The sequence below is a fragment of the Agelaius phoeniceus genome, chromosome 5, assembly GCF_051311805.1.
Source record: "Agelaius phoeniceus isolate bAgePho1 chromosome 5, bAgePho1.hap1, whole genome shotgun sequence".
Taxonomy (NCBI): Eukaryota; Metazoa; Chordata; class Aves; order Passeriformes; family Icteridae; genus Agelaius; species Agelaius phoeniceus.
In genome coordinates this window covers 70,138,536-70,163,344 of record NC_135269.1, presented here as the reverse complement: position 1 = coordinate 70,163,344, position 24,809 = coordinate 70,138,536, and the positions used below count along the sequence as shown (strand labels likewise).

General features: G+C 47.5%; 1 protein-coding gene across 6 annotated transcripts in view; it reads left to right on the top strand.

The window, feature by feature from the left end:
• LOC129120120 (endonuclease domain-containing 1 protein-like) overlaps positions 1–24,809 on the top strand; it is a 164,111-nt gene that overhangs the window by 126,049 nt on the left and 13,253 nt on the right. The window contains exon 2 of one of the 6 annotated variants that reach the window (XM_077179268.1): positions 22,887–22,937. The exons of 4 other annotated variants lie outside the window; for them this stretch is intronic. The gene's annotated coding sequence lies outside the window, so the exon portion shown is untranslated. Of the gene's footprint in view, positions 1–12,834; positions 12,934–22,886; positions 22,938–24,809 lie in introns of those variants that run through there. One more of the 6 variants, XM_054632460.2, reaches the window with a different exon arrangement.

The window sequence follows — 24,809 nt, the reverse complement described above, 5'->3', positions numbered from 1 at the left end:
TTGTCACTGTATTGAGATGTTTCCTGGCAATGGTGGAATTTTTATGGTGTTCTTTCTCATAATGGAGTTGTTGCTTAGCTTTTAATGTCCCAAATGTAAACAGATCTGAGGAAGCAGATCGTTAAAAACGTTTAGAAAGGGCGAATGAAAAAGTGAAGTTACTTGCGTGCTGCGTTCCAAGCAAAGCCTATAAATCACCGCCATCGGAATTCTCTGACAAGGAGCAAATGCTTTTATGGACTCACAGAAATGGCATTGGGAGGAATAGTGAAAAGATTAATATTTTTAAATTGTGGCAGAAGAGCAGAGGGAATAACCCGAGAGGTTTGAGAAGCTGTCCTGTGCTCTGCTTTAAATTTTAACACTTTGGTTTAACAAATTCAAAATCTGATCCAAATCTGCTTTGTCATCTTCAGCTCCACAGTGTCCAAAGCCATGGCACCAGCTGACTTCACTGCCTGGTGCTCCTGCATTGGCCAGGCTGGGAATGCTTAAATCCACGCAGAGGTTTTATGTGTAGGAGCAGCTCAGGAAAAAAAGTGTTCCAAAAAAAGGCAGTTTTCATTTGGTTTTCAACCCTCAAAGCTGCTTTCTAAACTCAAATTTGGGCTTGCAGCTTTTGAGCCTTCAAGAGTGGCTTCAGTGACCCATCGCCATGTCCTGGTGATGGGATCCCATGGGATGCAGGGGTGGAGGTGCCAAGCCCTGGAAGGCACTGGTGCAGGGGGATAGAGGAGCTCTCCTTGGCTCCCCTGGCCTGGCCGAGCCAGCCCAGCAGATGTGAGATGCTGCCTTGGCACGGGTTGGGCTCGTCGGGAGAGGCCGTGGGTGGAGAGGAGCTGGCAGGGATCCCGGGAGCCGCTGGGAAGAGGCTGCGCGGGGGAGAGCAAGCTCACCACCCACCTCGGATGAAATCATGGAATGGGCAAGTGTGAGGAAGGGCTGCTGAGGAGAAGGAGACCTAAAAAAAAAAAGGGGGGGACGGGAGAGGAAGGATGCTGGACCAGCGAGGAGGGTAGTTCCTGTGTGGTGGGTTTGGTTCTCACAGGAGTCACTTGTAACAGATACAGAGCCGGAATAAGGGCAGGAATTTGTCACAGGAAGGTTTGCTCCAGCAGCATAGAAAAGAACTTTGATACCCGACCCCTTTGATGGAAATTCATTATCATGTGTTTGAATGGAGAAATGATTGTTCTCAGGCAGGCTGTTGCTTCCCCAGTCTAACCTGTAACCAAGCTTGGACCGAGGAAGATGCATTCCTGGAGTGAGGAGAAGGAGGAGATCTCTGGAGCTGGCTGGTTTATAAGAGTGCCCTTAAGGGCTGCTGAGAAAGGGACTTTACTGTGCCACTTTCCTTAACCAAGAATGGGTGGCCTTGGTGTTCCCAGTTGGGTGGGCACATTGTCTCATCCTCACTGCAGACCAAGAAGGAGAAAGTCCAGTGTGGCTTCCTGTTGCACTTTGAGGCTGAACATTGCCCACTGTGATCTCCTTGGATTATTTCCCCCCAATATTTATCTGATTTATGATAAATTACACCACTCATGAGAGTAACTGTTTAAATCCAATGAGAAGACCTTCAGTGTCTGTGTTTTCCACATGGATTTGTGTCCAAGCTGCCTCCTCACAGCTCATCCCACATCATTTCTGGAGAGCTCCTCAGGCAGGCGAGGAGCCAGTGGAAAGGAGCGGGTGTCCCTGGAGTGATCAGCACAAGGTTTTGTCCAGTGCACCCACTGAAATACAGCCTGGATCTTCTGCTGGGTTTTGCTGGGTCCTTTTTATTCCTTGGAAACGCAGTTCAGGACGGAACTGTCACGCTCTGACTTTGAGGAATGGGATTCTCAGCACTTCTGTCTCTGCTCCAGCCAGTGAAAACTGATGCGTAAGACTCCTTCTCCCCCCATAACTCCAGTGGGTGCAAAGTTGTAACTGTTTCAGGAAAGATACAGCCAGAAAAAAAAAAACAAAACCACCAAAAAACATTTCCCTAGCTGATTTTCTTTTCCCAGAAAACCAGATGGATGAATCATTACAACAGCAGCTGTGACAGGGGACCAGACAACAGACTGAGCCCAAAGCCCAGCCCAGTCGAGGCAAGATGAAAAACTGTCCAAGGATTTACCAACCCTCCCTCCCACATCTGTTTAAAGTAGCAAGACTCCAGAATAAGGGCATGTGGATTTTATCCTTCCTCTTGCATCCTCCATAGCAGCAAGAGCAGCCATTGCAGAGACCAGGGTGTAATAAATCCATCAGGATCTAGCAGTGAGATCCAGTGAAGTAATGTGATGGTGTGGTCAGTGATGATCACCAAAACAGAATTACAGAATGGTTTGTATTGGAAGGGACCTTGAAAATCCCTTAGTTTCAACTTCCCAACAACTTCCACTAGACCGGGGTGGTCCAAGCCCTATCCAGCCTGGCCTTGGGCCCTTCCAGGGATCCAGGAGCAGCCACAGCTTCTCTGGGCAGCCTAGGCCAGGGTCTCACCACCCTCACAGGGAAGAATTTCTTCCAATATCCAACCTAACTCTGCGCTCTGGTAGTGGGAAACCATTTTCACTTGTCTTGTCACTCCATGCTGTTGTCCCAACTCCCTCTCCGGCTCTCTTGGAGCACCTTTAGGCACTGGACGGAGCTCTCAGATTTTCCTGGAGCCTTTTTTTCCCCCAAGCTGTCCCAGCCTGGCTTCAGATCAGAGGGCCTGCATCCTTCCAAGCATCTTTGTGGCCTCCTCCCGATTCACTGCAATGCATCCCTGGTTTTTTCTGTGTTGTGAGCCCCAGGGCTGGAGGCTGTTCTGCAGGTGAGATCTCACCTGAACAGGGCAGAGGAGCCAGAATCCCCTCCCTGACCTGCTGACCACACTTGTGAAGCAGCCCAGGACTGGGGGTGTGTCTGGGCTGCCATCAGCCATTGCTGGGTCATGTTGACCTCTTCTCATCCACCAACACCCCCAAATCCTTCTCCCCAGGGCTGCTCCCCATCCATTCTCCATACCTGTTCTTGGAATTGCCCAAGCACAATATCCAGCTCCTTAGACCAGAGGGAGCAGCCTGGAGGCTCTGTTTGTTTGTGCCAGGGTTTCCTGTGCAGGCAGAGTTATTTGTGAGATACATAGACATGCTCTTAATATGGCAGAGTCCTATGCGTAAAACTCATCAAAATAACCCCAGAAGTGACAAGGTTGAGACAGCATTTAAAAGTTAAGAGATGCCTGCCTTCAGGCTGCCCACAGAACCCCTGTGGGCATGTGTGGTTCATCCTTAATTACACTTTTGGGAGGTATTTTTTATTCCAGAGGACACTGCCCCGCTCCCTGCTCCCTGCACGCGATGCTGGTACTCACTTGCTGAAAAGCCATTCAGGGTTAGGGTGGCTTTTTTTCCTTCATCTCTGCAGCATCCGAGTGCTTTGGCTGGAACAGTTGCTCTGATGACATCTTCTTTCTTTTTTCTTTTCCCTTGGTGAGCCTCTATTGTGGTTTCTGCTTTACAAACAAAGAACCAGAGCACAGAGAAACGAAGGTCAAAGAATCTATTAATTTCGGGTGCCCGTTTTGAAGTAGCCAGTGCAAGATATTCAGGACTCTGTGTTCAAAGCGCAGATTCCTCTCATGCCTTTCTTTGTTTTCTTCCAACTCCCTGCTTTGTTCATTGCCCTCTTCCAACTTCTGCCTCTTGGGCGCTGTAATTACGACTTTTAAATTCAAATGCTGCTCTTAGCTTTTGAGTGTTTTCATCGCTGACTGAAAAGCTGTAGCTGAGCTCCTCTAGGCAGCAAATGTTCCCTTTCTCTCAAGGTAAACAACGAGTCAGGGAAGGTCACTGCAGGTAAAAAGCCACAGGTCTGGAAGAAGAGAGCAGGACATGATTCAAGCCAAAGTACTCATGAGCGATGTGGAGATGTCTTCACCTCTCCTACCCTCTGCGGCTCCTGTGAACCCTGTCACAGAGCAAGGGCAGCACAAAGAAGCTGGATCTGGGATAAAAAAACCTGGGGGTTACCTCAGGTGCTCAGGGCTTGGGCCCATTGCTGCTTTAGCAGAGGCAGCTATGGAGGAATTGTGTTTGGGGAAGCAGAGCAGAGCACGGCAGGAGTGGGAGGGCAGAGGGAAGCCGGCGGTACCCAGCGTGTGCTTCTTGTGTTGGGAGTAGCTTGTACTTGTGGGACTTGGTCAAAGGCCAGGAAAACCCTGAGGGTGAGGCTGCAGTGCTCCTCTTGAGATGTTCCAGCCCCTGGAGCCCTTGGGAACAGCAGTGCTGAACACTGTGTGCTCTCAGTGCCCCAGGCACAGCCGGATCCTCCGCACAAGGACACGTGTCCTGGGCTCCCTCCAAGCTGGAGCCTCAGCACATCCACCTTTCACTTCTGCTGCAGAGTCCTCTGGCCAGGCAGGCTTTGACTGACCATGTCCCATGTCTGAAAACACTCTCCAGCCTCAGCACCTCACACTTGGCTTTGGCAGAGGGAAGCAGTGGGGCAATGAGGGGGGGATTTGTGAGGCTGCATTAGTGCCTTATTGCATTAGTGCTGGTGAGTTTGCAAAGGATCTATCCCAAATGCAGGACAGGAGCTGGGGAGATGAGCACAGCACCGGTGAGCTGAGACCTCAGAAGGCCCCTGGAGTGTAGGTTTGAGTAGGAGAGAGCTGAGGAGGACTTGGGAGCAGGAGGAATGGTAATTCACCATGGAACAATGCCTGCATGGCTCTGAAGGGGACCTGGCACCCATCTGTCCAGGCATTTCCTGCTGCTGCAGGGGATTCCTGTGCTCCTCCTTGCTGCTTCCTCCACCTCTGGATCTCTGCATCACTGTTGCTGTTGGAAACACCAGTATTTCATAAGCTGGAGAGCACAGGGCTGCAGAGACAGCACAAAAGCAGCTTGAGGACACACAGAAGCAGGAAAACCAATTTTTTTTTTTAATCAAACTTGCATAGAAATGTTGGGTCCAAGGAACATCTGAAGTCCAGCCTCCCACTCTGAGCAGGACTGTAGCCAGGGTGTCAGCCACTTTCTGGCCCTAAATCACCTAAGTATGGGGGGTACAGGTTAGGTGGTCTGTGTCCCAGGGCAGCTGTGTCTCCCAGCAAGAGCTGGATGTGTCTCCCACATCCAGCCCCAGCCTCCTGTGTCCCACTTTGCCCCTGGTGCCTTTTGTCACAGTCCAGCACGACAGGGAGGAACCTGGCTGTGTTGTAGCCACTTCTTAGCCCATCATCAGCTCCTCAGGGCTGTGCAGGGCTTTTTCCCCACTGTCAGCAACATTTGCTCATAGTGAAAGCACAGAAAGCCTCCTTCAAACCCTGCTGTGCTGCCCCAAAACCAGGGCAGCAGCCAGAGCATCCGTGGGCACACCTGTGGGGGATGAGTCACCAGCAGCAGCATCTCCCATGGGACCCAGCCCTGTCTCCCACGCTGGGGCCTTCCTGTCCATGTGGAGGGGTCCAGAGAGCAGCTCACAACTCCCCCCAAACCAGACACCTCCAGAGTGCTGGACTGGGGAGATGTGAAGCCCTGGAGGGGGCATCTGGTCCAGATTTCCTGCTAGACCCAGCCCCATCCAGGAGACAACACCCAGAGCATCCTATCCTGCCCTTGGAGGGTGGCAGCAGGGTTGGGCCAGGGGAAAGAGCTGGACATGCCACTCGTGTTTTCCATGCTAGAACCCTTCCTGTGTGCCAGTTCGTGAGGATGAAGCTGTAAATCAGCAGGAAAAGCTTTTCAGTCATCACCATCCGGGGGAAAGAACTGGCTGGGAGGAGAGATAAGGGCTGCGTTGGTGGTCCTGCATTGTCTCCTTCCTCCAGGCTTCATGCTGGCGATGTAATTAGCGATTAATAGAAATATTTTCACTTTTCATTTCACAATGAATATGAGCAAGGCGAGCCCAGATGCAAATAGGAGCCGAGGCCCTTCTGCAGGGACCTCAGGGGACTCTGCGGCCACCCCACACTGAGTCACCGCAGCCCCCGGGAACCCCGTGCAGGACCAGGAGGGGACACAGGGGTGACAAGGCAGAGCTGCCTACTGGAAAAAAAAGTGCCCAGTTTGTTGGTTTAGTAAGGAGAGGAAAACAGAAGTTAATGCTGCGACCTAGTGGAGAAAAACCAGGCGTGCAGAGTCACGGCAGAGCGGATTCAGGCGAGGGGAAAGCAGAAGTTTGTGGAATTTGTGCCTGGTGGAGGCTGGACAGCAGAAAGGTGTGATAGTGCAGCTTATTTTTACAGGATTTCACACCTGGGAACATGGTTTGTAGCCTGGTGAGGTTTCCAGAAGGTGCTCAGCTTAGCCCTAAATCATCTGGGGGTTGGAACTAGATGATCTTTAAGGTCCCTTCCACCCCAAACTGTTCTGTGATTCTGAGTTTCTGTCTTCTCATGAAGAGGCTGTGAACATCCCTGTGTTCCCACATCAAACCCAGCACAACACCAATGTTGGGTTGGGTAAAGCTCTGCTCCCAGCAGTGGCCACTTGGGCTTGGATCTCTGCTCCCAGCTACTTCATCCAGCCCCAGGAGGAAATGGAATTGGAGAAGAAACTGTTTGCTGGGCAAAAATAGGGGGAAAAACAAGTCACTGGATGAGATGAATTGCCTGGTGCTTGCAGCTGTGTAAACCTGAGCTTGGCACAGTCTGGGATGAGATCCAATGCTAGAGCACCTGCACTTGGGAAGTGGAAAATCCCTAAAACACAGGTTTTGGGTCAATAATCACCCAAATGGGAGACACAAACACCACCTGAGCTAAGGGCTGCTGTGAGTGAATGCCAAACCAGGGCAGGGAGAGCATGTGGGGAAAGGCACAGGGATGCTGTGCCCAGGCTTGGGGTCCATGCTGCAAAAAGGGGGCTGGAAAATGGGAAGGATTTCAAAGGAGAGCCCCAGGAGTGAGGAAGAAATCTCAGAAGGGTGAAGCTGAGCTCAGTTTGTTACCCAAATGAGGAGGGTGGGTTTCAGCCCACCACCACTGTGTCCTGTGGTCCAAGGGGGGCCTTGGTTCCTCTGGTGGGTGGCCTGGAGAGCACCCAGGGACCAACCCTCTCTGCTGGCACCCCGCAGGAGTTTGTACATCCAGGAGGGTTTGAAACAAGGGAAGGGTCAGGGGAAGCTCCCTGGGACTGCCTGGGACACAGCCTCTGCCTGGCCAGGATCTCCCTTGTGCCGAGGGCATTGCAGAACTGAGACACCTCCAGGATTAAAGAACAGCTGAGCTGGGGGATTTGCAGACCCAGGGCTTGGCTTTGGGTGCTGCAGTTGGCATCAGGCTACCTAAATCCCCCCTCTCCACATCTCCAAAGGCAGCAGCTCCTTTGGATCTGGTGGTTAAAGCCACCCAGGACACCTTGTGCTTGTGGCATCACCTCAGGTAAATCACAGCTGTGGAATTTTATTCCTTCTGAACATGGAGGAATGAAGGGATAGGCTTGATCTTGCTCAGCCTGGAGCAGGGAAGGGGTGGCAGCCCTTCAACCAGGTGCCCAGAGGCTGGTGGCACCTTACCCTGAAGCCCTGCTCATGCCACATGTCCTGCTGCCCTCCAGCTTCTGGTTGTCACCGGTGGGGCATGCTGAGACCATTAAACATTGCATGGAGAAGGCAGCAGGGGAATTAGATGGAGGAATATAGCCAGGAGTAGCAGCAGGAGGAAAGTGAGGAGGAGGAGGAGGAGAGACTCTGAGGGAGCAGAGAGGAATTTACCAGCTTTAGGCAGCTGCAAGGAGCCCAACAGCTGGAAGCCAAAAATAAACCTCAACGGTGAATCAATTTGCTCTGGGGAATGGGTGAGCTGGGGGAAGCAGCAGCAAGGGGGAGAGGATGGGGCAGCTGATGAACTGAGTGTGCAGGAAAATCCACAGAGCAATGAATCACCTCCCCAAAAAGCCCCTTTTCCCGAAACAAGGCAGTGATGAGGCAGAAAGCACAAGAACAGAAAGAATTAAGAGGGAAAGGGAAGTTTTCCCCCGGTGAATAAACAGGCAGGGAGTCAATCAGGGAGAGGATAAATCAGAGTGAGCAAGCCATGGTGTGGGGCCTGGCTGCCAGAGGCACCTGGAGCGATGATCCCTCGATGTGTCCACCCTGCAGAGGGGCTGCAGGGCTGCCATGGGGACGTGCAGGACCTGGAGATGCTCCTCCAGAGCTGGTGCCAGTCCCCAGGTGATGGGAGCACAAGGAGGCTCAGGCTTGGGGAGGTGGCTGCAAATGTTGAGCTGGGCAGGGGAGGGGATGTTAGGCACTGCTGTGGGATGGGTGCTGGGTCCCAGGGACCAGGATGCAAAGCCCCCTAAGCTCCAAAACACATTTTTGGGGCATGGGATGAGGCATTTGGAGAATCACAGACAATAGATATTGGGATCATGGTTTGGGTCATGGAGCAACCTTTGAGGTTGGCTAAAATTTAATAGAAAGTATATTCAAGGCTCCTCAAGGAGGAGTCTACCTGTTAAACAGTGATGAGGAGAGCCTAGAAAAACTATGGAGAGAAACAGGTTTGTTGAAGAAAATATTTAGTGTACAGAAGTTTTGGAATTTAAAGTTAAAAAAAAAAAAATCTGTGGTGAGGCATCACAGAGATTGCATCTGGCAGAAGGTACAGATTTTTTTATTAGGACATGGCTGCTTTTGGCCACCATAGGAGAGACCCTGTGTAGAGCAAGGAATCATGATTTGTAAGTGAGTTTTGGGTGTTTTATCAGAAAAGAAGGAATTTGGGGCAGCTTTTTTTCCAAGCTGAGTGCCCCAGACACTAGACTGGAGTCCAGCTCTGTCCCTGTTCCATCCTCACCCATCCCCTCATCACTGCTCCATGAGGCTGTTTTAGGAAAAGGATGGTGGGCACGTGTCACCATGCTATTTTCTGAAAAATCCCTTTGCCAGATTTTTTCTCCTGAGAAGCTGGGAAGCCTCAGAAAAGAAATGTAAACAATATTATCTGATCACTTCTTATGTTTTGCTGCTTTAGAACATGACAGGTGCATCTTTGGTTGGTTCCATCTGAATTGTTTTAATTTAATGACCAATCCCAGTCCAGCTGTGTCGAGACTCTGGTCAGTCACAAGTTTTTATTATGCATTCTTGTTTTAGCCTTCTAAAATATCCTTTCTCTTTCTTTAGTATAGTTTTAGTATATAATATAATATAATATAATATAATATAATATAATATAATATACATATACATATACATATACATATACATATACATATTATATATATTGTATATATTATATATATTATAATATGTATTATATTATATAAATATATTTAGTATATAATAATAATATAATATAATATAATATAATATAATATAATATAATATAATACATATTATATTATATTATATTATATTATATTATATTATATTATATTATATTATGTTTATTATATTTATTATATTATATCAATGAGCCTTCTGAGAACTTGAAGCAAAATTCTCATCTCACCTTGTCCTAGAGACCCTCACAACACCACAAATGTTGGAAGGGCTTTGGAGCTGGGCTTGTGTATGTGTGGGAAGGGGTCATTTCTCCCACCATCTGCCCCCTCCCCGTGCAGCTGCTCTCCAAATCAGCCTTTCCCAGTATCCATCCCAAAGGTCTCCAGCATCCCAGCACTGTGCTGGGGAAGGGAATGTCCATGGACAGCTGTGGGCAGCTAACGTGGACACAGAAATTAAGATTGTTCACATGCACAGAGGAGCTTTCCCGTCAAGCTCTACACGCCTCAGTGGGGATGGAGATGCTCCCACTCCCATCCTTGGGGTTTGCTCCAATCCCAAGGCTCCGGTCTCCACGGGCTCCAGGGAAGAGCAGCGGTCCTGCTGATGTGCGGCCGTGCTGTCACTAGAGGGAAGCAGATCCATGAGCACGGGGCTGGGCTGGCATCGCCGCCGCTGCTGTGGCAGCCAGGGACAGTGTGCAGAGACACCCCGAGCAGCTCTAAGCTGGAGAAAGGGGACACCTTCGTCCCCTTGCGCTGGGCAGGGCGCCAGCGAGGGGCAGTGCGTGAAAGGGACAGGGAAAGGAGCAGCTGAAGGGATGCTGGGCTCTCCAGGGACACACTTGGGTCTCGTGTCCCCTCTCTGCAGCGCCTGTCACTGCTGGAGAGCTGACACTGGGGGCTGAAATGGGGTTCAGGGGCACCCCATAATGCAGGGTCGTGGCCAGCAGGGCTGACTGGGGACTTTGAGCACCGTTTGCTCTGCCGAGGAGGTGGCACTGCTCCTGGGGACAGTGGGGACAGCTCATCGGGCAGGGCATCCCCTGCCACCACCCTGCTGGGAGCTGTCACCCTCCTGGAATGGGTTAATGGGGTCTGGGGGAGGAGGCACGAGGAGGCACGAGGTGGCAGGAAGGGGACAGGGCCCCAGATTGCCCTTAGAGGGATGACCATGGAGGGGATGACCAGATAAGGATGACCCTGGAGGGATGACCATGAGAGGCTGACCATGAAGGGATCATCATGGTGGGGTGACTATGAAGGGATCCCATGAGAGATGACCATGAGAGATGACCACAGAGGGATGACCAGGTAAGAATGACCCTGGAGGGATGAGCATGGGGAGATGGCCATGGAGGGAGGACCATGGGAGGTTGACCATGAAGTGATGATCATGGGGGGTTGACCATGAAGGGATGACCATGAGAGATAATGAGGTAAGGATGACCCTGGAGGGATGACCATGAAGGGGTGACCATGGAGGGATGACCATGGGGGGATGACCAGGTAAGGATGACCCTGGAGGGTTGCCCATGGGGAGATGACCATGGAGGGATGACCATGGAGGGATGACCATGTAAAGGTGATCATGAAGGGGTGACCAGGTTGTGTTGGTGGTTCTGCTGTTCTGTGGACCCCGGGGAATGTGCAGCACCCACTCATGGAAGCCACACCACCCACAGACAAGGCTGGTCCCCAAACCAGCAGCTCTGGGACCTGGAGATTTTCTCATTTATGAAGATGAGCAGTCAAAATAGTAATTTCCCCCTTCGTCCTTGGAGATTTGGAGGATTCCCCTCCTCTCCTTGCATGCTGGGCTGGATCCACTTACACCCTGAGCTCTGCCATGGAACTGCCTTGGCCACAATTCACCTTCAGCCCATCCACACCTCTGGGGAAAGCTTTCCCCAAGCATTTGTCAGCTGCAGATCAGGATAATTTCCTGGCATATTTGGAAAGAAATGCATCCTGTAAATTTCTTCCATTTATTACTGCTCCTGAGAGATTTTTGATGCAAAGTCGACCTATTCACCAGCAGCTGCCAGGAGTTTAGTTCAATAACAGCTCTTGCTGACAGAGTTCTGCCCATGTCAGTACAAGCCTCAATCATTGTGGTTCTCCCAGTGCAGGTCATGGAGCCTGGAAATGCCAGGACTTGCTGCTTTGGCCAGCACAGCGCTGTGTCTTTCTGCCAACCTCATACAATACAGGTTAACTTGCTGTTTTTCTCAATGCCATCTCTCCTGCAGAGATGGTTTATGGTACATAAAAAATCACTGCAATGAGGAAATAGGTTTGTTTGTCTGCTATAAAGTGCTGGTTTGGAAACAGGAGATAAAATATTAGCTGGTATTAGATCTTGAGCTCAACAGCTAAAAATTATTGCCAGCAGGAGTGATTTGGGTGAGGAGGGAGAGACACATACGCAAAATGGCTCGCATGGGAAGACAGAGGAAAAAAAAAAGACTGCAAGGTAAAAATAGTTTTGTATTTTTTGTGTTTTGTTCCTGAGGAGTGGAGGCCACTGGAACTCCTGGGGGGATCATTGTCCACTGGAGCAACAGCAGGCTGGGTGATGGGTGCAAAAAGGCTGCGGTATTGCAATGGCCTGAAGGCAAAAGAACAAGAACAAGAAGTGTTAACGAATGCCTTGTTTTTAAAAGGAAGTTTTCTCCCCATCAGAGAACTTCCTGCAGCAAAAACAAGTGCAGCTGCTCCTTTTTCTTCTTTCTTTCTTTTTTTTTTTCTTTTAATTATTATTTCTTTCTTTCAGATTTGCTGTTTGAGAAGGAACTGGTTGAAAACTGGTTCTGTGGTGCCCTGTGAGCTGACAAATTCCTGGACAGATGAGCACGTGGCAAAGGCTGCTTCAGCCTGCATAAGTGGCCCCAGTCACCAGCCAAACCAAACACTTGAAGTCTAAATCAAAGCCCAGAAAGAGCAAATCAGTGCTTAAGGTTCCTACCAAATCTCAAAGTCCCACACAGCGGAAATCAATGCCATGGAATGCCATGACTATGGATAATTTCCAGCACCACTGATGGCTTTGTGTTCCCCTGTAGCTGGACCTCTCAGTAAAGGTTAAATCAACCTGTAATTGACCCTAAAAGCCAGAGAGACCAGCTTGAACACTGGCTGTGTCACTGGTCACCTGTTCCTTCCCAAGCTATGGACCATGGACAGGCCAGCAGAGTTGGTAGGGACAACTTTTCCATTGGGCTGAGTTCAGCCTAGGGACAGAGCTGATCATTTGGGTGATAACACATCCTCTGCACCCACAAGCTGTACTCTGGGACATTTTCTCCATTTTTATGGTGCCTCTGGAGCTGCTCCTTCATGACATTACCCCAGGTACAGAACCATTCTGTGAGTTTAAAGGGCACACATTCACTCCTGACATCGACTCCTTGGGTTTGCCACGCGTCTGATGCAATAACTTGTTTTGTTGGCTGTTTTCCTCTTTTTTACCAAGGTTTCTTGGGCTGCCTTTAGCAGCAGAATTAAGTAGCTGCATTCACATGTTCAGCTCCACTGAACATGTGAAGTTTCACAGGCAGCTGTAAGAGCTGGATTCAGGAATGTTGTTTTTTTATCCTCTGCTCTTTGTCAGGACATCTGGGTTCTCCTCCTGCCCTTGTCTCCTGTTACCCAGAGAGGATCAGGAGGACCTTGCAAGCCTAAGATGTCACCAGTACCTAAAAGTGTAAAGGTGGGTGTCAAGGGGATGGTGCTAGACTCTTCTCAGTGGTGCCCAGTGACAGGACAAGGAGCAATGGCCATAAACTAAAACACAAGAAGTTCCATCTCAACATGAGGAAGAACTCCTTTACTGTGAGGGTTGCACTGGAAAAGGCTGCCCAGGGAGCGTGTGGAGTCTCCTTCTCTAGAGATATTCCAACCCCACCTGGATGTGCTCTGTGTAACCTGCTCTAGCCAGGCAGGAGGGTTGATCTCAAGACCTCCTTTCCATCATGAAAGATTCTGTGATTCTGTAAGAAAATGTGAAAATTCAGCCAGGACTGTGCTGATGGACACAGTGCAAAGTAGGGACAGCAAGTCTGCTCCAACATCATTTTCACATGGAGGAAAGAGCAAGGAAAATTAGTCCAATGGGTCACTTTCCAGGGGAGAGATGCAGTTGAAGTTCTTCGATGCACAAGTGCTGATTTGTGTCAGTAGCTGCAGTTATGGTTATTTATATTTAAGGACACACCATGTAGCCAGACAAAAACCTATAGACTCATGATATAGACATGGACAACCAGGGTTAGGGTCCTGCCCTGTCCCCAGGACCCCCAGTCATCCCCTGGTACCTCTGGACACTACTCTGGAGTCCAGAGGATGCAGTGCTGAGCACACTGGGGCAAAACTTGAGGGCAGCCATTCAGCCAGCCCTTCTTCTCTGCCAGGTCTCATGAAAGGAAGCGAATTTCTGGCCAGAAAGCTGTTTGGAGGGGAGATGTCTCTTTGGGGCTTGGAGGGGAGATGTCTCTTTGGGTTTGGCCAGTGAGCCTGGCTGGGGAGTTGTTGTAGGTGTTGCATGGATTTGCCCATCACTGGCACTGCTGCAGGAGAAATCTGACAGCAGGGAATGATGGAAAACAGCCCTTGGCATGCCAAGGGGCTGCAGGGCTGATGCTTGCCTGCCAGTTCATCTCCCATCTCCAGGAATTATGGCTTTTTATTTGGTCCTACAGGGCTTTATCCACCCCACAGTGCCCACATAAAATTTCTGCTCTCTCCCTTTGGTGGCACCCCCCCAAAGGAACGGGGTCACACTGAGATTGCTCCCAAGAGTGATTAGGGATTGGAGCAGCCTGGCAAAGCCCCACACCAGGTATGGCTCTGTCTTGTAGGAAGTGACTGGGAATAATGCCCAGGGAGCTGCTGGAGAACACTTGACTGAGGCACCATCCTGCTCCTGGCCCCTGGCTGCACCCAGACATCTTTTTTAAAAGGAAAATTCCCGTTCTTTTGAACTCAAGTGTAAGAAATCTGACCTTCTCAACTTCTGCTTTTCATTTTTGCCTGGTAAGCATCTGTGCTGGTGACCCCACATGCTCCCAGTCACCAAGTTTCCCTTTCATGGCCAAAGCTCCTTGCAGCACAGAAAACACAGGAGAGAAAACTTCCCTCCACTTCCCATCCTTGGCCAGTATTTGCTCTGGGGGGTTCAAGTTGCCATTGACCACCAACAGGAGTTCACTGATGCTTTGGGAATCTGTGGAGTGGGAGACATTTAGGGGATTGAATTGCAAACCCCTTCTCCTCCTTGTTTGTGAGGGCTCCTGCTGTGCAATGGCACTTGGTGCTTTGGGGACAATTTCTAGGAGTGTTTGGGGACAATTTCTAGGAGAAAATGGATGGCTGTAATGCTGTTATCATCATCATGAATTTCAAGGTGGTATTTTTCCACCTAGAATATCTCTCTAGCTTGTTTTGATCCTGTTAAATATTAATCCCGCTCCCCCATGTCCTTAAACTCCTTTCCTGCTTGGAAGAGAATGTGAATTCAAGAAGGAAATGGTTTCCTCCATCAGCTGAGCTACCAGTGAAGGCATTGAACAGGACCTTGGGAGGCTGTGGAAACCCAGGTTCTTCTACTCTGGTGTGGACCATTAAAGGCCACAGTACTCTGGGAGCACTTCCCATCACTTCCCACATGTCAGAACCCAGGAAAATCCTTTGGCTGCCCTGGAGGGCTTGAGCCCCTGCCCAGGGAGCTCAAAGACCTTGGCACAGAGCCCAAGACCCCTGTGCCTTTGATTTAGCCCTTGGAAAAAACAATTACCAACCTTTATATGAAGAATTACAAGTCAAGAAAGTTTAAGTAGAATAATAGTTAGTTTGTCACAGGGTGAAAAATAGATTTTTGAGGTTTTTAGAATGGGGGCTCGGGGTCCCAAGATGGAGGAATTTGGGTGTGCCTTGTCCTTTTTCCTTCTCCTTCCTAGCCTCCATCTTCTGGGTGATGTTGGCACTTTTGGATTGGTTTAAGGTAGAAGCTCACTGTCTAACATAGGTGATAGGTATTGGGAAGTTATGGTAAATAATATATATGTAGTTTTTAGTATAAAGGATAACACTGCCCTGAGGTGGTCAGAGTGCCTCTGTCTGACCTGCTGAGCAACCTCAGCAGGCCAGAAGAAAGAATTTTATAGATAAGAAACAATAAACAACCTTGAGAACAAGAACAGAAGAATCCTGACTCCTTCTTCAGATGCCAGGCTGGGAAAAGAGACTCTCTAACACATCTCAGGGTCACTCTGAGCAGCAGAGATTCTGAGACCCACAGGTATCCCAACACATTGTGTCAGCCTCTGGTCTCTCAAACACTGCCACGGGAGACATGATCCAAAGTCTTTATAAAAAGAAGCAATATGAAATCATCTGTCTCTCCTTTACCCACAGGTCTGCTACCAGCTCACAAAAAGAGGAAATGAGACTGGTCTGAGAAAATCTGGTCTTTACAAACCCTCTCTCTCATGCTACTTTACAGGTGCTCGCAGAAAGGTGGCCTCAGCAGTTGTTCTGGAATTAAATGAAGCTCATCCTCCCAGGTTTATAGGTTCTGGGGTCCATCTTTTCCTTCCAACCCCTTATTTCTAAAGACAAGCATGACTTCCCCTCTTCCTTTGTGTGAAAGCATTTTCTTACCCTGCTCAAATTCCTCAAGTCAATTTTTAGCAGCTGTTTTTAAGCATTGCAGAGGAGTCCCTGAGACAGGCAAGGTGAAGGCACCTCCTGCTCCTGGGTACTCTCTGCTTTGTAGATGTCCCCATCAATAACCACCCTGTGCACTGAGCAGCACATTCAGAGTTCCTCCTGGTCATATGCTGATGGTCAGAGCACCTAAAAAGGGAATTTTCCATTGCTCCAGATCAGGTGTGAGCTGTGTTTGGCCTTTCTCATTTAGTCCCAGTAAGCTCAACATAAGGAGGCTCATCTCTTTGAAGCTGACCTGGTTTCTTTTTTATGCCACCCTGAAGCTGGGGTCAGTGAAGAGCTTGAGATTTATCTGGCCTGTAGTGATGCTTCTTTCCTTCACTTTACAGAACCTTCTTATAATTTATTTTATGTTAGGAACTAGTCAAGAGGACAGGCTTGTGTGTTCAGCTATAAGCATTTGCAAATCTGAATTTCAAAACTCTTCCAAAACACCTTTAAAGAAGAAAAATGATGGTTAGTCATAGAACTATTAACTAAGGAAAAGAGCAGATTTTAGGACCTGAAATAAAGGGAGAATTTGTAGGTTATTTCCCCTTTGGCCTGACTAGTGTAAAAAATCTTTTCAATTATTGAAAGCTGTCCTGAATCACCAACTGTAGTACAGGAAATGGCTTCAAATTGTGCCTGGGGAGGTTTAGATTGGATATTAGCAAAAAATTTATTCACTGAAAGAGTTGTCAAGTGGTGGACAGGCTGTCCAGGGCAGTGGTGGAGTCACCATCCCTGGAAGGATTTGAAAGATGTGTAAATGTGGCATTTGGGGATGAGGTTTGGTGGTGGCCTTGGCAGTGCTGGGTTAGCATTTGGACTTGGTGATCTTAGAAGGCTTTTCCAACCTAAATAATTTTGTTATAATGCTGACATCCTCCTCCTTGATGGGCTGATGGACAGAATGTTAAATCAACCTTTCAGCAATGTCAGTAGCTAACATGTTTAGGATTTACAATAGGAATAAAATAATAATCCAGCAGTAAGGGCAGCCAATGCAGTTAGGTAATGCAGGTAAGGATGTGCTGCCCAGGCATGTGGTGGAGTCTACAATAAAGAATTTTTTGTGAGTTGAAGGGACGGGCAGCTGCCAGGATTGGTGTATTCTGGATTGAACCTTTCTGGAGGTTGGTGGTGAACAAAGTGCCCTTTCCAGGATAATCTGCTGTGCCATTTGGGACACTCACAAGCTCCCAAGTGCTTCATGTTGGTTATATCAAGGTAGGGAGGCTGAGGCAGAGGACTTAGGAGTTTGCAATGGTCCTTTGGCAAGTACCTGTGAAAGCTGAGGTCAGAGCTCAGGAAACCCTGGCTCCCACCCTGCAGCTGGCAGGGTGTTGTTCATAACAGCAGAGACAAGCCAAAGGAAGACCAAGCCTGACTTCTCATAAAGAATTTTGCTTGTGTTCACAAGTTGAGTGCACACCATTGCGCTTTGCCAGCGAAACTCTTGCTGGCTGGAGTGGCTCACAGCAAAGATAAAGAGGTTTTCTGCTTCAAGGCAAGGATCCCATACAGCTGCTTCATGGGGCTTGTGTTGAGAGGAATAGTGGATTTGTCTTTACAAACAAGCTGTGGGTCTGCTGGTAGATAAAACTAGCCCTGGAAGATAAAAGAAACAATAGGAAGGATTCCACTGATTGATGAATGGAAAATGATGTCTGCTTTTACAAATAAACTTTGGGTTTGCTGATAAACGAAATTAGACATTGAGAGATGAAAGAAACAATGGGGAAGGAAAACCCCTAAATTCCATAAGAATTAAAAATTAAAAGGGAGGATTATACATTATTGAGAAATTTTTGGGAAATCTTCAGTATCAGGTGTATCGGGGAGTCTGTACCTCTCAAGTACCTCAGCCAATGGAGAAAGAAGAGAAATGTAGCCAGGAAATTGGGATAAAAAGGAAGCTGCATCCTCCAAAAATTTGAGAGATCCCAGGGGAATGCCCCACAGCCTCTCCCTTTATTGGAATAAAACCAGAAAGGACTCATCTGGCCGCTTTTGGACATAAGCCCCTGGTGTTTGTAGATTAATTTTCCTAACAGTGTCAATCCCCAGCCAAAACCAGGGCGCTGCGGTCTCAGCAGCCGCCGCGTAGGGGAAGAGTTGCGCCACTTCCTGCGCACAATCGCTGAGCACGGTCTAGAACAGGCAACCTCCTTCCTGTGCCAGGGTTGTTGACACTCTTCTGCTTCTCCTTAAAAAAAAAATGGCCAAAAATCATCCCTGGTTCCAGGAAAGCCTCTTCCCCATCTCAGCATGGTGCAGAACATGACGTGGCGGCCTGGCTCTGTTGCTTCTCCGTGCGACATCTTTGCAGTGCTCTGGGTAGGATGGAGTGAAATATATGCACTAAAAATAGTTGGGGGCTTTTGAAAGTGAAACTTGATTGCCTTGTGTTTTATTGCTGGTGTCAGTTCCTGAAAGCCTGACACCTTTGGGGTTGGGAAGATGGGACTTTCATGATGAGGTTTCTTCAAAGAGCATAGTCAGGCAACAAAATGTCTGGAGTTTTTATACCTTGTGTGCTTTGCCCTTGAACATCACCAGGCAGAAGGTAGACAAAGAAATTCTCCATACTGGAATATTATTTTTTCCTCAAACCTTATCAGTAAAATCATCTAACTTTATTACAACTAATTGCAAAATTGAAATTGAAAAATATTTATTGCAGTGTTTGTAACACACTGAAATTTGTCTTCTACAGCAAAGTCAGTCTCTGGCAGGCAAACCAATAAAATCTGTGAGTTTTTACCTGCCCTTAGTAAATATCATTTGCTTATCTTTGGGATGGGTTGTTTCTGCAGGTTACTTTGTTTGGATGGCTGAGGATAAAAAACATGCAGCCTTTTAAAGATGAGCTGCCTGAGTGGATACTAAATGAAAATAATTTATAGAATGAAAGAGTAGTTTGAGGGTAAATAATACCTTTAAGTCGGTTCCTCTGTTTTCTGAACGTTTGAGTGATTTCCAAGAGTAAAAACCAAAGTTCAATACACAATACAACACACAGAGAAAGAAACTCAAATTAGCAGAAGACTTCATGGTAAAAGCACTAACAGATAATGCCCAAGTAGCTGCAGGGCACCTGTGATCTTTAGGAGAGCAGAGCTCTGTAATGGAATAATCTGCTGAGCAGTTGCCCTAGGTTCCAATAAAGAGGGGTGTTCCCTGTTTTAATCCTGCAGAAAAACAATGTTTTGAAAGGTTGATATTAAATAATTGCATGGACTTTAATGGCAAGTTTGTGCCACTAACCTCATCATGCCTTCCAAATAATGCATCCACAGGGAATGGATGGAGGGCTGGAAGACAGAAGACAGTCTGCTCTGGAGACAGTCTGAGAGAGTTGGGAGTGTTGAGTCTGGAGAAGAGAAGGCTCCAGGAAGACCTGAGAGCTCCTTCCAGTGCCTAAAGGGGCTCCAAGAGAGCTGGAAAGGGATGTTGGACATAGGCCTGGAGGCACAAGACAAGGGGGAATGGCTTCCCACTGCCAGAGGGAAGGCTTAGCTGGGATATTGGGAAGAATCCAATTTGGCACAGGTCACCCAGAGAAGCTGTGGCTGCCCCTGCCTTGGAAGTGTCCAAGGCCAGGTTGGATGGGGCTTGGAGCAATCTCATCTTGTTAAAGGTGTCCCTGCCCATGGCAGGTTATTGTAATGAGATGATCTCGAAGTTCCCTTTCAATCCAAACCTTTATATGATTCTATGATTGTAATACTCAGGAACAAGTGTGACAGTGGTATGCAAAGAAAGGGTCATGTTCTCAGCACTGTTTCCTGTAGTACAGACTCCCAGGATACCCTGTTGGGGCTGACAATAGCAGCTCTGTATTTCTAAGAAACAGTTGTTATAAAAACCATAAAAGTATCAACCGTTGCATTTTGTGCTGATTTCTGTGATTTTGATCTACATCTGACTGAAAAACAAGAACCAGCACATAGAAACTGAGTGCTAAACATGGTATTTTCAATCTTCTTATTGCTCCAGCTTTGCCCACGTTGACCTGCATTTTGGTATTATTTTGAATAACTCTGCACATTTTTTTTTTTTTTTTTCACAAAACCAATGGTTGCATAAAGATTTGTCTTTTGACATTTGAGGCTGGACTTGACTCACACCAACTCCTTCTCCCCACCATTCTCAGAGGTGAAACCTCTGCCCCAACATCTGTAGCCAGAAAGGTACTTTTTTAGGATCATAGAATCATTCAGGCTGGAAAAGATCATTGAGATCCTTTCAGCAGATCTACCACCAATGCTGGATCAGACTGCTCAAGACTGGCTCCATCCTGAGCTTCATGTTGTCTCCAAGGTTTCCCACAGGACAACTGGATCAAATCCATCTCTTTGTATTCAGTACCTCCACCTTGAGGTTGATGGGTTTCTGGTTTAAGGTTCCCCACACCCAAATTATGATGGTAACATTTGCTCTTGCATTGTCCAAGCACAACAGCCTGCAGCAGAACTGGTGAATTCTGATTTTTTTCTACCAAGGCAACCAAGAGCTCCAATGAGGGCAACCAGGTATGGTCTAACCCCAGAGGTTAAACCGGCACAAACACCTCAAAAGCCCTCCAAAATTTCATTGTTATGGGATCTGCCTCTTGTCAGCCAGTCTGGATTTCAATTCCTCTCCTGTTAACCAGTTTTGCTGGGCTGGTTTCCTTACTTGTGACAGCACGTGCTTTTGCTTTTGTTTCTCAAGAATGAAACAGCCTCTCCTTAGACCTATAGCTGGGCTGTGGGTACTGCTGCCCAGCACTTCCCTAACCTCATCAGCTGCCTTCCCTGCCCAGAAAAGATCCCTCACTGAGAGCTGAGTCCTGGTAGTCAGCCCCTGGTGGGAAGGTTTTGTTCTAGGGAAGTGCCTTCATTGTCCAAGAGCTGGCTGAGGCGAGGTCTGAGCTGGCTACATGAAGATTTCTGCTTTTCATGTCTGGTTTGGTTTGAGGAAAATCTTGGCTCATCACTGAAGCATTTGCCTATTCTTATGGCTGATTTTCTCATCCTGTTCCAAGTTACCCCTGCAAACCCATCCACCCTCCTCCATGTTCCCATTCCTCTCTCTCCTACTTGGGAAATGAGATGCTGCCCGTGTACAACACTTCCAGAACCACAACAGTGCAGAATCCCACAAAACAAAGGAAATTCTGAGTTTTCTTACCACATTTTGTGACTCATCACATCTCGTTGACCTAGTGCTGGAAATACCCATCTAAAATTTCCACAGATGCTTGTTATGGACAGAGGTATATTTTTACCATAATCTTGTTCTCTGGATCTTTCTGAGTGAAAAGAAGCATAAAATCAGGCATCCATAGCATCCAGACTTAGGATTTTCTCACACATCCCATTGGCAATGGTCATTTCCTGTGAGATGGTATCTGCAGCAGAAAACCAAGTCACAAAGGAAGCATCACAGGTCCCCCCACCTGTTTGAGATAGGAGTGTTGCAGACTAAGGGGAGCCCAGAGAAGGCCTAAGGTGACTCTTGCTTCATTGCATCCATGAGCTGGTTCTTAGTCCAGCAGGAGGTCTGACTCAGAGCAAGTCACCTGCACAAAAAACTTTTGACTTCACTTCTCAAGAACCCAAATTTGCATCTAGTTCATGGCCAGTTTAGCATGAGCTCATTTTCAAACCAGGTGATCTTGTATCTGCTCTTTTGGGCTTGAGTAAGGCTTAAAACACACAGCTAACCCTGCCAGGAAGTAAGAAAAATAATCTCTGTTCTTTACCCTCTGTTGTCTTCCACAATCAGGTGAAACATCTTGGTCTGAGAACACTCAGACTGAATTGCATGAAGTGCATCCTTCCCTCTTGTTCCTTGCAATGCTGATTATTTGTTTGTTGTGGTCTCAAAAAAACATCCTCCCACACAGGTTACAAAACTCCCCTGAAATTCCTGCTGGATTGACACATCAAGAAAATGAATGAGGAGAAGCTGTTTGCTCGGAAGGTCTGTCCAAAAGGAAAGGGCTTTGGAAATCGATGGCTTTTGTATTTTTTGTTATGCTTTGGCTAAGTAATGTGATATAGACATCATGGATTTAGAGATGGCAACATAAAGTGGGACTCAACTCATGTAATGTTGGAGGTCAAAATAAGAGCTTGGCCCTCTGTGAATCCTCATGGTCACCAGAGAGGAAGAAACACTTTTAGAGTGTAATTCCCTTCATCTTCCAGATGTGAGCTGTGTCCTGGAAATGTGGATATTTCTTTTGTATTGCCTCTACAGGGAATGCTGAACCAGCCCTTAAACAGGGTGAATCCTGCTTAACCAAAACCAGAGCTCCTGGGACTACAAATCATTTAGATGGAGTGAGCCAGGAGCAAGTTCCTACAGCTGTTTGTTTGTGTTAGTCTGTCCTCAAGGGTCAGTTTCTTGTGAATTCATTATAATGAGGACATGTTCTTAATTAAGCCAGGATTTGAGTCTGCCACCTCCTACAACACAGCATTATCACATCTTTTCTGGCTGGGGGCAGTGAGCTCTGAGTTGCACCTTCAGAGGTGAAGGTTGATCAGCATTGCCCACTGCACACAGCTGGCCCTTCCTTCTGTGCCACATCCATGGGCTCCAGGGGATGCCAAGCCCAGCAGAGATGACCAAAGGCACAGCCCCTGAGCACGAGGGCTGCTCTTCCTCGTGAGCAACAAGGGTCTTCCTCTGAAGCCTGGTCTGACATATTTCCTCTTGCAATCAACAGCCTCATTTCCACATGGAGTCAGCCAGCAGTCAAACTGGAACTCATGTTGACGCAACTGCTAATTACCCTCGGCATAACTAATGTGCAGCAGCAAAACTTGTATTTATTGGAGTGTGGGGATGGCTGGTAGAGGAACCAAGTTGGTGCAGACACTGTTAAAAAAGATCAGTCTCTCCTTAGGGAAAGAGATGAGTGGCTGGGGCCTCATCTAGTTGCTGTCTTTTCCCCAGAAGAGTCTGAACCAGGATTCTGGAAGTGTGTCCTCCTCCTGGCTCTCTCAGGTATGTGCTGAGTTTGTTATGACTTTGGGCTATAGAAAGATTTAAAAGCGCAACTCTCAGGACCAGAGGATTTGGCCTATGTTGACATAATTTTCCAGGCAATATCTGAGTGTGGCAGGCCAGGGTGGGGTGGGATGGGTAGAAGATGGCAGATATGTCTATCAGAGGATCAAAGAAATGCTGTTTGGCAACATCAGCTGCAGGACTCTCATTCAGCTGTGTTTTCATCTGGCTGAGCCTTGAGTCACCTCTGCAATTCATCATTTGTCATTTCCCAACAAGCTGTTCCAGTGCTGTAGTAGGTGCCTAGAGGCAATTTTTATCCTGCTCTGCAACCTTCCAAGCCAGTCTGTGGCTGCTGCCCTTTGTTACAGTGCCCGGCTCTGCCACAAAGAGCTCAACTTTGGTGTTCTTGACCTTTTGAGTAGCTGCAGGCAGCTGTTGGGCTGCCCTTCAGCCTCCCTTTGGCCAGACTCAACAGGTCTGAATCCCTTTCACAAGGTGTGAATCCCTTTCTGAAGGTGTGTGCTCCCTGCCTCAGACCACCTTGGTAGCGTATCTGAGAGCAACTTCAAAGCACCCGAAATCTCAACGGCATTTGGGAGTCCACATACATGGTAAAATCCTAATATACAAACATTTTCCAGGAAAAAAAAATCAAAGGAGGCTTTATAAGCAGGTTGTGTTAATAAGTAATGGTATTTCATCCTCCTAAGAATGTATCTCTATGAAACCACAGCATGGAATAATTTCTATACAGACCAACATGTGATTGAAATTGAAGTGCAGTTATGACTGCTGCCACAGCTTCTGAGGAAGTGTGTTGTTATCACTGCATGGTGGAAAGAAAATTCCACAAATTCAGAATTCAGGCTCCAGAGCTGCATTAGTATGCTGGGACTTCCATTTTACCTGAGGAACAACTGCAGAGTGTGAGAGACCAGAAGGGAAGGATAATCCAGGTTCTTGTTAATAGATCCCTTGGGGTGGGTTAGAATGAAACAACACTGAATGACCAGTGTTTTTAAGAATATATGTATGTAAAAAGGTTTATTTCAGAACAATTTGGTTGTAATAGAAAGGAGGTATGTAGTAATTTTGGTTAGTATTATTTTTATTAATATCAATACTATATATCCATATAACATATATATATATATATCAATGTACTTATATATATCCATATTTTTTTTTAAATATATATCTCCATATATCTCTGTATATATCTATTAAAATATCACTTAAGGAAATATATAAAGGAAAAAAGAAAGAAAGGATCAGAGCAGAAAGATCTCACCCTCCATGGATCCAGGGACAAGATTTTATTGTTGCTATTTTGATGTCTGTTGGTTGAAGTGATGGTCACAGTGTTGATCCATCAGGTGTGGGGGGAAAATCCCCCCAACAAAAAGCCCAGTGAGTTAAAATATGCTCAGGCTGGGTGGAATGCCCAGCTACCTCACCTGGGGGGAGCTTTCAGTCCTTTGGTGGAAGGCCTCAGGAATGAGTCTGGGGACACATCAGGGGCTCTGTGATGGTTTATGACCTCTTCTCAGCTGCCTCTCACATCAGGGCAGCTGAGGCCTTTATGGCTCATCAGAAGGGATGAAAACCCTCAGGTGTGAATGTGACCTTCCCCAAGGGCAAGGGGTGGGATTTCTACAGCTTAGCCAGCTGTTTAAGGGAGTACAATTGCCGTGATAAAAACACTATCCTACCTCCACGGGGACTTCTCCCTTATCTGGCTGAAAACCTGCCTTGTAGCCTCCCGTGGTGGTTGTTCAGAGGTTTTGCCACGTGAGGATCTGAAAGTGAAAATAATATACTCATTTTTGGTCTCCAAAGCCGAAAGAAACTGAAAGAGTGTAACCA